Here is a 10,408-nt window from a genome sequence, read left to right as displayed (position 1 = left end):
AAAACAAATATTTCCCAAAGCTCTGTGAAGCAATATGGTGGTGATGAGAAGAAAAAAAAATATTGCAGCTAACTTAATGTGAGCATGAAATGCATCACTGTTCCCTGACTTCTGAAACTGGGTAATGCAAGTTCATAAAATGACTATAACTTCTTAGGCAAAACCCCTATTTAATCTCCTTTCAAATAAGCAGAAATGTCATTATGTTGCCCCTTTCCTGCTCTAAGCAGACAGCTCAGTGCTCAGGCCCTTTGTGGGGGCTGATGCTGAGCCTGGGCAGGACAGGGGCAGGATGGGAAAATTGTCTGCCCAGACTCCTGAGAGAATTTGGCTGCCAAGTGCTAACAGGTCTTCACTGACTTTCTGTAAAATGAGTTTTATTCCCCTCCTCCCCATCCAGGCTTAGGCATCTTCTACACTGGGATGGGTTTTCTTAGGGCAGTGATGAATGGACATGGTCATCCAGGATCCTGCCAGCCCCCACAGCTCAGCCCCTGAGCAATGCCGACATTCCATAACAAAACTATTGCCAGGGCTCTCTTCATCTGAGCTCTACCTTTTCACTGAAACTTTTCACCTGCTTTATTTCTCCAAAACTTGATGTTCTTTGAAGAAAACCAGGGGAAAAAAATAGTCTAAATAGTTTATATTTGACAAATTACGAATTTTTTTTGTGTGTGTGTCTGTCCACGGCAGATCTTAGTGTGATGTTTCACACCTCACACTGTCCTGTGTAAGGACAGCCCAAAAGGGTTTTCAAGTTATGTCAGTGCAATTGTTTGAAAAATTACGTACAGCTAAATCTGTCTTTAAAACTCCCTATTTATTGTGTAAGCTTTCAACAGATGGACTTAAATATCAGTATTGAAGTCATCTATTTCACCTGTCTCATTAGAGAATTATATGTAAGAGCCATAAGCATGTAAGGGTTATATAAAACTGCATTCACTATTTATGTATTATTGTTTCCAACACATATGTCCTTTCCATATGGGATGTTCTCACTGTACAGAACATGGTCGCTTCCAAGTATAACTCAACAGAAGCACTCAACCTTTGATTTTAAAACTGTGATCATCCCCACTTCAACAGCCCACATTGGGAGGAGATTCCAGATTGTGGGGGGTAAATGGCTGCCAATCTGAATGAGGAGTAACGTCGTCAGATGGCAGGGAAGTATTTGTACGAGTTGTATTAACAGAAGCACTGACCTTTACACACTCCAAAACAAGCCAGATGGGCCTTGGATCACAACACCCGTTTGTCGAGCAGAACTCCTGAATCATCTCAGGCAGTGTTCAAATACAGCCAGGAGAAGCCTGAACACAAAGATCTCCCCTAAAATACAGCCCTGCTGCAGTGAAGGTGCACCAGGTTTTGAGGTAAATGCTATTCAAACCTTCAAATCCTAGGCAGTATTTTGTTGTGTAAATTTTGGCCTATTCATTGTCTGGGATGGAAAACAGATGGGTTGCAGTTTAGCTTTGCAGCTAGAATCCAAATTCAGTTCTCTGGCTTGTTGTTAAGAGAGTTAATGCAAGTTGAATAATATGCACTGGCAGCCCCTGAAACCCTCTGTGGTTTTCTTTCTCTTTTCCTTGGCAGGGTGAGTCCATTCTGCATTAAATTTGCATGTGGCCACCTGTCTCCCTAGAGTAACTCCAGTGGTTCATCTGACCATATTTCTGGTGGATAAGGGAAATTTCAGGAACTTTGTCCTCACAGACAATCCCCATGCTCCTTGGAGCTCCCGCAAGTGAACCAGAGGGACCTGCAGAAGTGAGCAATGATTTAGTATTTACCCAGTTTATTCATTAAACTGGTGAGGGTGATATTCTGCTCCTCTATGACAACACTGATCTTTAAATGAAACAAATTAAACTTTCTTAAGGGAGAGAATATACCGTGTTGTGGATGTTTATGGCAGGGATATTAATAGAGTGCTCAGGGTGACAAACAGAACACATTTTAAATGGAATCTAAAAGAGATCAAGGAAGAAAACACAATCTTTTAGGGAAACAACAACAACAACAAAAACCCCAGACTAATTGAGCATGTAACCTTTGTTGTGATTAGTGTGGGTAGAGCAAAAAAGTACATTGGGTTTTGCTTGGAGAATCTGGAGGAGAGGAAGAGCTCATGTGTCAGAAGTCAGAGCTAAGAAAACACCACAAACATTGCAGTCTTCTGAGTTTAAGTGATGATGGGATTCAACCTGACAGACTAATTTTGAAGTTTCAGGGAGAGATGGAAACTCTCTGCCTGATAAATAACTCTGAATTTGGCCAGTTAGGAGCAAGAGCCTTCTTCCAGCTGGACACTGCTTCCCTGCCATTCCACTGTGGGCACAGCTTTCCTGAAGGAAGGACTGGAAAGATTTATCCTGCTTTTGGTTTTCTGACCTGCCTGACTCTGCTCAGACAGCAGTGATGTCCTGAGCCCGTGGGGAGCCCCGGAGCACAAGAGGGTTGGGAAGGAACCCAGCAGAGAGGGGATGAAAGTTTTCAGGGGTCTGTCACTCTTAAAGATCAATAGGCTCATGAGAGAAAGGGATTTTAAGATCTGCAAAGTAACATTTGGAGTCAGCAGGGATCTGGATTCTTTCAAATGTTGCACCCTCAACAGACCTGCAGGGCCTGTCAATGGAGCTGGTCCCACTCACCAGGGTGCAGAGCAGCCCTTCCCTGTGGCACAGAAACCAAGCCACTACCCGTGGCTGTATGTCCCCTGGGCTGTGCTCTGGAGCTGGATCTCCATCATGGCCGTGCAATCAAAGTGGTGGCTGAGGTGAGCATCGAGGCCTGAGTCCCCCTCACTCCCTCACACATACTCAGATTATCTCCTGTGCCTTGTTGGCTTTGATTTCTTTGGCCCAGAGGACATTGAGCCAATCAGACCAAAAGCACTTTGCCTGAATCTTTTCTTCTCCCGCTCTTTGAGTGTTCAAGACAAAGAGTAAATCTCAGGGAGACCAGGATGGTTGAAGGTGAGCTCCTCCTACTTTCCCTGCTGTCTTGGCATTTCCAGGCAGGTTCCCTTCCTTAGAAATGCTTCTATCCCTCTGTTTCCTGACTCCCCAGATGAAAAGATGTTTTTTCTGGCTGCAGGGTGGTGGTTTTGGTGGTGTTGTCACAGCACATCATTCTCTCGGAAGATGCAGCTCTGCATTGGCTCACCTCCACTGGGCAGGGAGCCCTGCATCTCTCATCCATTAGTGGCTATTCCAGCTTGCAACTCCAGGGATATTTCATAAGTGTTGCCCTCAGAGTGTGCAGCCAGCACAAACTGGGAGCAGAGGATGATGATATCTGCAGGGGGTGAGGAAGGTCACGGGGGAGGAAATGGCCTGGGCTGGTGGAGATTGCAGCAGCCCCCACAGCACCAACCAGCAGAGCAGCCGGCTGCTTCTGTGCCTGGCTCACCTCTGGAACGTGTGGTGGGAAGGGGCCGTGTCTGCAGTGAATTGCTGGCATTGGCTTCCTACATTGCATGGGAAGGGTTGGTTTAGGCTCTGACTTTTATAGTTTATAGGTGCACTGGGAGTCTAATGCTCTTTTATTAGCACGACTCCACGTTGACCTCCATGCTAAAAAAAGCAGAGACTTTCATTTCATCCCGTAATCCACCAAGGGCAAATAAACAGCCAGAAATTCTACTCTTTCTTTTTCCTCAACTCTCATTAAAACTGTGGTCTCTGTTATTACCATGCAGACATTTTGCACTAGTTTTTTTACTACAGTCAAGTACAGATGCCCTTTTAATTTTGAGGCAGAGTTAATAGCAAAGGGGTTTTTTGCTAAAGTTTCTGATTATCTGCTATGGTTGAGAGCACTTTGCCAGCAATAATCTCCTTGGAATATTCAGGGTTATGCACAGCTTTTAATTCTTTAAAGAGTTTGTCGGTAAATAGCTTGTGAACACTGTGATCTCACTTGAAAAGCAGCCAGCAGACTTCTGAATGTGCTTGTCCAATTCTCCCTCACCCAGCCACTGGTCCAGCATCAGGAACCTGAAGCTGTTGATGCAAAAGGCACACAATGGATTTAATTTATAGGATTTTACAATGAACCATTGGTCACAGCACAAGCCATGCCCCATGTCCGTTCTTTTGGTGGTGGTGCTGCAGCTGTGTGCTCTGTAGGATATCTCTGTGCTCTGTAGGATATCTATCTCTGTGCTCTGTAGGATGGCTCTGTGCCCTGTAGGATATCCCTGTGCTCTGTAGGATGGCTCTGTGTCTTGTGGGAGGGTGTTGGCCTTGCTGCTCTCACTTGGAGGCAGCATAGGAAGAGTAGGCGAGGCCAGCAAGAAAGAAAAAGAGATCCTGTTTTGATATGTTGCTGGAAGTGCCCAAGGCCAGGCTGGGCAGGGGCTCTGAGCCCTGGTCTGGTGAAATGTGTGCCTGGCCATGGCATGGGCTGGGAATGGGATCGTCATCAAGGCCCCTACAACCCCACTCATTCTGTGATGCTTTGATACAGTGGCTGGACAGGCAAGGCTGACCTTGCTGGAGATTTACAGTGCCTCTCAATACAACAAATTTCTGCTGATTTTTTCTTTCTTTTCCAAAATATCGAAAAGCAGCTCCTATGTCTTTATTGGTTTTTTTGTTTTTACTCTTACTACAGTTGTGTGTTTTTACCTAGGTGAGTGAAACAGTTCTCTTTGGGTGGCCATGGGAAAAAAATCTGCCTTTCTACCTGTTCTTAGTGGGGGACTTAGGTGTTATTGGAGGAATTTTCCTCATGAAAGGAATAGTTTGTGACACCAGGCACTCCAGAGTAGTCTGTAGCGCAGTGGCAGTCTGGGTGGGCACACTGAGTGTCCATATTGCTTCATTTTATGATGTTGAAACACAGTGTGACACAGCAGCCTCCAGGAGTGTGGGAGCACTTGGATTCCAGCAGTGCCAGCTCATTACACTGACTGTCCTGAGTGCTACCATTGACTCACAGTAGTAAACACTGTGCTAAAGCATGTGCACAGGATCCAGGCTCTACAAAATGATACAATTATGAAAACTGAACAATCCTGAGAGACTGTGCTTAGTGAAAAACATTTGCTGGAGCATTGTGTAAAGCCACAGAAATGGGCAGATCTTGGATGTCAGGAGACTTTCCAAGGTTTTTTTGCCCAGATAAAACTCTGATAGAAATTAAATGTCTGAAATTACTATGATTCATTAGTGAACAAAACTGCAGAACTTGGGGGCCATTCAGTACCTGAGCTCAGCTGAGACTCTTAGCAAGGGTGAAGGATGGCTGGATGAGGACAACTTTTGAAGCATAGATTTCTGCTAAATCAATGGACAAGATTTATCAAATTTCCAGTCATTTCCCATAGCTTCTGCCAGCCCTCACAAACAGCTACTCTTTCATTCATTCTGTGTTAGAGACACATAACAGGAGAGCAAATAATGTTCTCTGGGATTTACACTTTAAGGCATCCAACTTTCCATTTTAGAAAGCAAAGAATGTAAACAATGGTTTTGTTTCTATGTCTGGCCAATGTACAGCAGCTCTAGAATCAATAACAGAAAATGTTCCTGAAAGGCCCAGCAGACCTCAAAGAGATAATGTGAATTGTCCATTAACAGTAAGTCATTATAGAACTTATTAAGTGAAGCCTTGGGACTGTCATAGAGCCTAAAGGTTGACATAAATTTTTCATACACATTGAACTTTGCTAAATGTGCTTGCATTTGATTAATGATGACTTTCTCCAGTGCGCTAATAACAAGGAGGAAAATGTGAGCTGGGGCTGCAGCAGGGAGAATGGGCTCCTGCAAGGAAGGGCAGTGTTGGCAGAAGGAGAACAAGAGGGCTTTCTAGAGACACCCTGCCAAGCAGGAGGGAGTTTATTAGTCTCTGAAAAACTGCTCCTTACCACCCAGAGACAGGGCACTGAGCACAGCATGAAAGCCAATTTTGTAATTGTGGAAGTAAAAGCATCATAGCTCCAAAACACTAGTGGAAAAATCCACCTCTCAGCCCCCTAAAGCACTCATATATCACAAAGAACCCCAACCTCAGCCCCTAAAGCCCTCAATACATCACAAAGGAGAACCAAAAGCCCACCCTCAGCCCCTTAAATCCTCCATACATCACAAAGAACAACCAAAAGCCCACCCTCAGCCCCTAAAGCCCTCATATATCACACAGAACAATACAGAAGAGCTTCATATTCAGCAAGAGAGAGGAGTGGTGTGTCTGCAACTCCTGCTGGAGACAGAACTGCAGGAAATTTGCCTTGGCAGCCAACACAGTGAGTCACAGACTCATGGAATGATTTAGGTTGGAAAAGAAGACAACAACAAAACAAAGCCTTCACTTGCAGCTAGATCTGGACAACAGCATATGGATTTGTTCAGTTAAAATAAACATGTTTTTCTCTTGTTTGGAAGTAGAACAAAAAGGAGAAACAATCAGCAACCTCAGTCCAAAGCAGTCACAAAGTCCAAGACTCTTTCACTAACCACCAAAAATGCAAGGCATGCCCTAAAATTCAATTAAAATTGAATTCTTAAAAAAACACAGGGTAAGATTTTTGGGATTATTTTTAACTTTATAGTTTTAAAGTTGCTAAAGGCCAAACTTTTGAGCTTTTATTTTGTTTTATTTTAAAAGAGCACCCCTTTGAACAAGAGTCTGCCAAACAGCCGTAGCAAAGAGGACTCAAGACAAGTCCTCTCCTAGCTTAAATAGCTGAGCAATCAGGTATTGGTCCTGATTTTACAAACACAAAAGGAAGAAGAAATGCAGAAAACAAGAGATGTGGCTGGCTGTTCCATCTCCTGGCAGCATGGGGTAGAAGACAATAATTGTTTCCCCATTACCACCAGCTATAAATTTGCCACTCCAGAGCAGTTTTCCCCCAGCCATGGAATGCTTTATCCACAAACCTGGTTGGTGTCTCAGCTGTTGCTCCTCTTGATGCAGTTATGAACTACTGCAAATGGACTAAACAAGTACAGAAAACAAAAGTGATGGGGAGGGGGGGGGAAGTATCAGGTTTTGAGTTTGGCAGTTAAGAGAACTCACAAGGACTTTGAAAATCTCAGGTTCAATTCCCTGCCCCAGATAATATTTATTTATAAAAGCACACACCAGCTTCACTGGGAAGTCTGAAAGACTCTTGAGAAAGACCTTTGCCTGAGCTGGAAGGAGTTCTGAGCATGATTCACAGTCCAAGCAATTCTCTCCCTCTTTCTCTCCTCTTTCCCTCTCTCTTTCTTGTTTTCTTTCCACAGGGAAGCATGAAGTGCTCCATACCCTCTGCAGACCACCGCCGCAGCCATGGATCAGGAGCTGTCCCTAACATGCACATCCCCCAGCAGGAGAAGGAGGTCTGGGGCATCAGCAGAGTCCCCTGGGTGTGCACACACGTGAAATTCCCTTAGCAGAGCTACTGCAGCTTCTGCCTCTGCTCTGGGGGACAGGGCAGGACACCCGCTGGGGATGTGGGATTTGCAGCTCATTAAGGGAGGGAGTAACAGAGATCTAGAGCTGGTGAGCAGGCAAGGCCCAAGATTTCACGCAGAAATACAAGAAAAAAGTTTTTCAAATTACTATGAATCTATGAATTTGAGTGGGCTAAAATTGTTCTATGGCTTGGGTAGTTGTAGCCAGTCCAGCTCAGTCAGGTTTGAAAGCATCTGCCTTATCAAACACAGAGATCAGTTATAATAAATAATAGAAAACTTGGGCACTTGCACGCAGGGAATGGAATTGGGTCATGGTTGATGGTTTATACCCAGTCTCAGGCTATAAGAGTGAAACAATAATAAAGATCCAGAGACCTACAGCTCACTTCTGAAAAGCTCACTCAGTCCCTTTCCCAAACCATTCCTTTTTCTTTTTTCTCTTTTTCTTTTTTCTCATTTCCTTTTTCTCTTTTTCTTTCTTTTTCTTTTTCTTCTTTTTCTTTTTTTCCCCTTGATACAGAACATGATTCTGATGCCAATTAATCAGTTTTGGTTACAGTAGCTCAGTATTTAGAGCAAAGGCCAAAGGGAAAACTTGCACAAGTCCTACCTAGATTTTTGCTTACTGACCCTTTCATTACAAAAGGAATTCTGACAATGCAGCTAGACGGGGAAGACATACAAGGATTCCATGCTTTTGGGTCCCTAAGATTGTCCCTTTGTGAGCCTTATTTAAATTCCTATTGTTCTCTTTACCTCTGAGCTTACCACCAGCAACACGGTAAACTTCAGCATTTTATTTTGCCAGACAGTCAACAGCATAGAGCCAACAGAGCCTGCAAGATCTTTAAAAGGGTTTTCTCATCTGAGTTGTAGCAGTCTCTGGGGCAGGATCTTGCTCGAGATCACAGAAATGCTGGTGGTAAGCTTGTACCCCTTAACATGGTAATAAGACTGCTTGACATCGTGGCAGGAACACAGAGGAGATCTGAGAATTCCCAAACAAACCCTCCTCTTCCCTATCAGTGCAAGCTGGGAGAGCTCCCTTAGCAACCAGCCCTGCACTTGCTTCCCTAATTGCTTCTTGCTAGGAGGAGGAACGGCGTTCCAAAGCACTGCAGAGGCACCGTGGCACCTTGGCCTCCTCTCTCCTGTTGACACCCAGTTAGACCAGGAGCTGAGCAGTTCTGCCAGCTGCAGCTCAGGATTCGCTCAGCTCACTAAAAAATTCCTCTGGTAAGGTCAGGTTGTCTGTTACTGATGGTGTTTGGAGGGCGTTGTTGTAGCCCCTCAAGTGGTCCTCAGGCGAGACTTGCAAGAGGCAAAACTGGCCAAAGCACCACCTTCACTTGCCACCGTCCCCTGCCTTACCTGGCTCAGCTGTGGTGATCCTCCTTGTGGTTAGGGTTTTCTCCCGACCCACTGAGGTTGTAATTAACCTTTCCGTTGTCTTCCATGGATGTGAGGCTCCGTCCTTGGGGAAGGCAGTGCCACTGCGCTAAAGTAACCGGAGTGGGTGAATTCCTTCCCAGGTGGCTCAGATCTTTGGGAACGCTGCAACAACCTAGGGCCCACAGCGTTCTTGGGTGTGTCGGGACTAACCCGGAGCCGCCGTGCTGGGCTGGGTTTTACCAAGCTCAGATTAAAGACCCGAGGCTCCCGTGAGCGCTGCGGTGAAGTTCAACGCAAAGCAATGTCCTGTTGTGGTGCCAGAACGCGCCGCTTGTCCAAGGTGCTGCCGGCAGTCCAGAGTGAAGATAATTCCCAGCATTTCAAGGCTGGCCTTGGCTGAGATGAGCAAGCCTAACTTAAAAAAGCACTATCATAATTGCATGTTCACTGGGAAGGGGAAAAATAATCAAATGAAAAAGGACAAAACCAGCAGGGAAAGAAAATTTATTTCCAAGCATCTATGAGAGTGCTACAATAGAGACTAAAACTCAAAGCATTTGAAACATTAAAAAATGTAGTTGACAATGTCCTTCTTAAAAATTAAACATAAAAATGTAGAAAATGCAGGTATTAATTCTAAAACTTGCTCAAAAGTGAAATAAATCCAGATAGCATCAATGAGGATGGAGTCCTACAAATTACCTTTTTTTTTTTTACTTTATTTCAATTTGTTAATTTTCAAAGTGATACTCATTTCTTTTCTCTCTTTTTTTTTTTAACATTTATTTAAATTTATAATGGAGAAATGTGCAAATCTAGCAAAATATTCTTTGGATTATAAACAGAGAAAAATCAACAACCAAAGAAATTTAAACCAAGTTAATAATAAACTATAGAATGCATACACCTATAATAAAGTGAAATATTACAATAAACATTGTAGAGCAAATCTGCTAATTTAGCAAACTGCCTTATAAAACATAGGGATATAATGGGACAAGTGAATATGTTATGGATATAGAGCTGAAACATCAGTCATCATTTTAAGGAATTAAATTTTAATCTAAATACATGTATGGGGGGTCTTCAGAAAAGCAACACACCAACAAGTCAGATTTCCTCTCAGATCAAGCAGTTTGGTACCTGACTGCAAATGAAGGACAGGGTCTGTAAACAAATGTAGGAAAATGTAGATAATTTTTATTTATTGCCTCTTCCCATATTGCAGCTGCTGATCTCTGACCCCAAATAGCCAACTATATTAAATTCAGCAGAGGTACAGCTGTACACAGATGCAGGAAATGTTGATGTGCAGAACATATCCAAATCCCTTCCTCCTTCTGAACTAATGCTTAAAAGCAAAAAAAAAAAAAAAAAAAAAAAAAAAAAAAAAAAAAAAAAAAAAAAAAAAAAGTTACAAGTTACAGATCCCTTTTTGGATTAGAAACATGCATTACAAAGAACAATTCTAAAAGCATTCTGTATTTCTGTCGTCACAAATTAAAATGTCTTCCTATCTGCAGATGATACTATTCTGTTGGAAATTAGAAGGAAAAAAAAAAGAAATCCCAAACACTCCCCCCACCCACCCC

This window comes from Pyrgilauda ruficollis, unplaced genomic scaffold (assembly GCF_017590135.1).
Source record: "Pyrgilauda ruficollis isolate IOZ18807 unplaced genomic scaffold, ASM1759013v1 scaffold197, whole genome shotgun sequence".
In the NCBI taxonomy this organism is placed as follows: Eukaryota; Metazoa; Chordata; class Aves; order Passeriformes; family Passeridae; genus Pyrgilauda; species Pyrgilauda ruficollis.
This window is presented reverse-complemented; position numbering follows the sequence as displayed.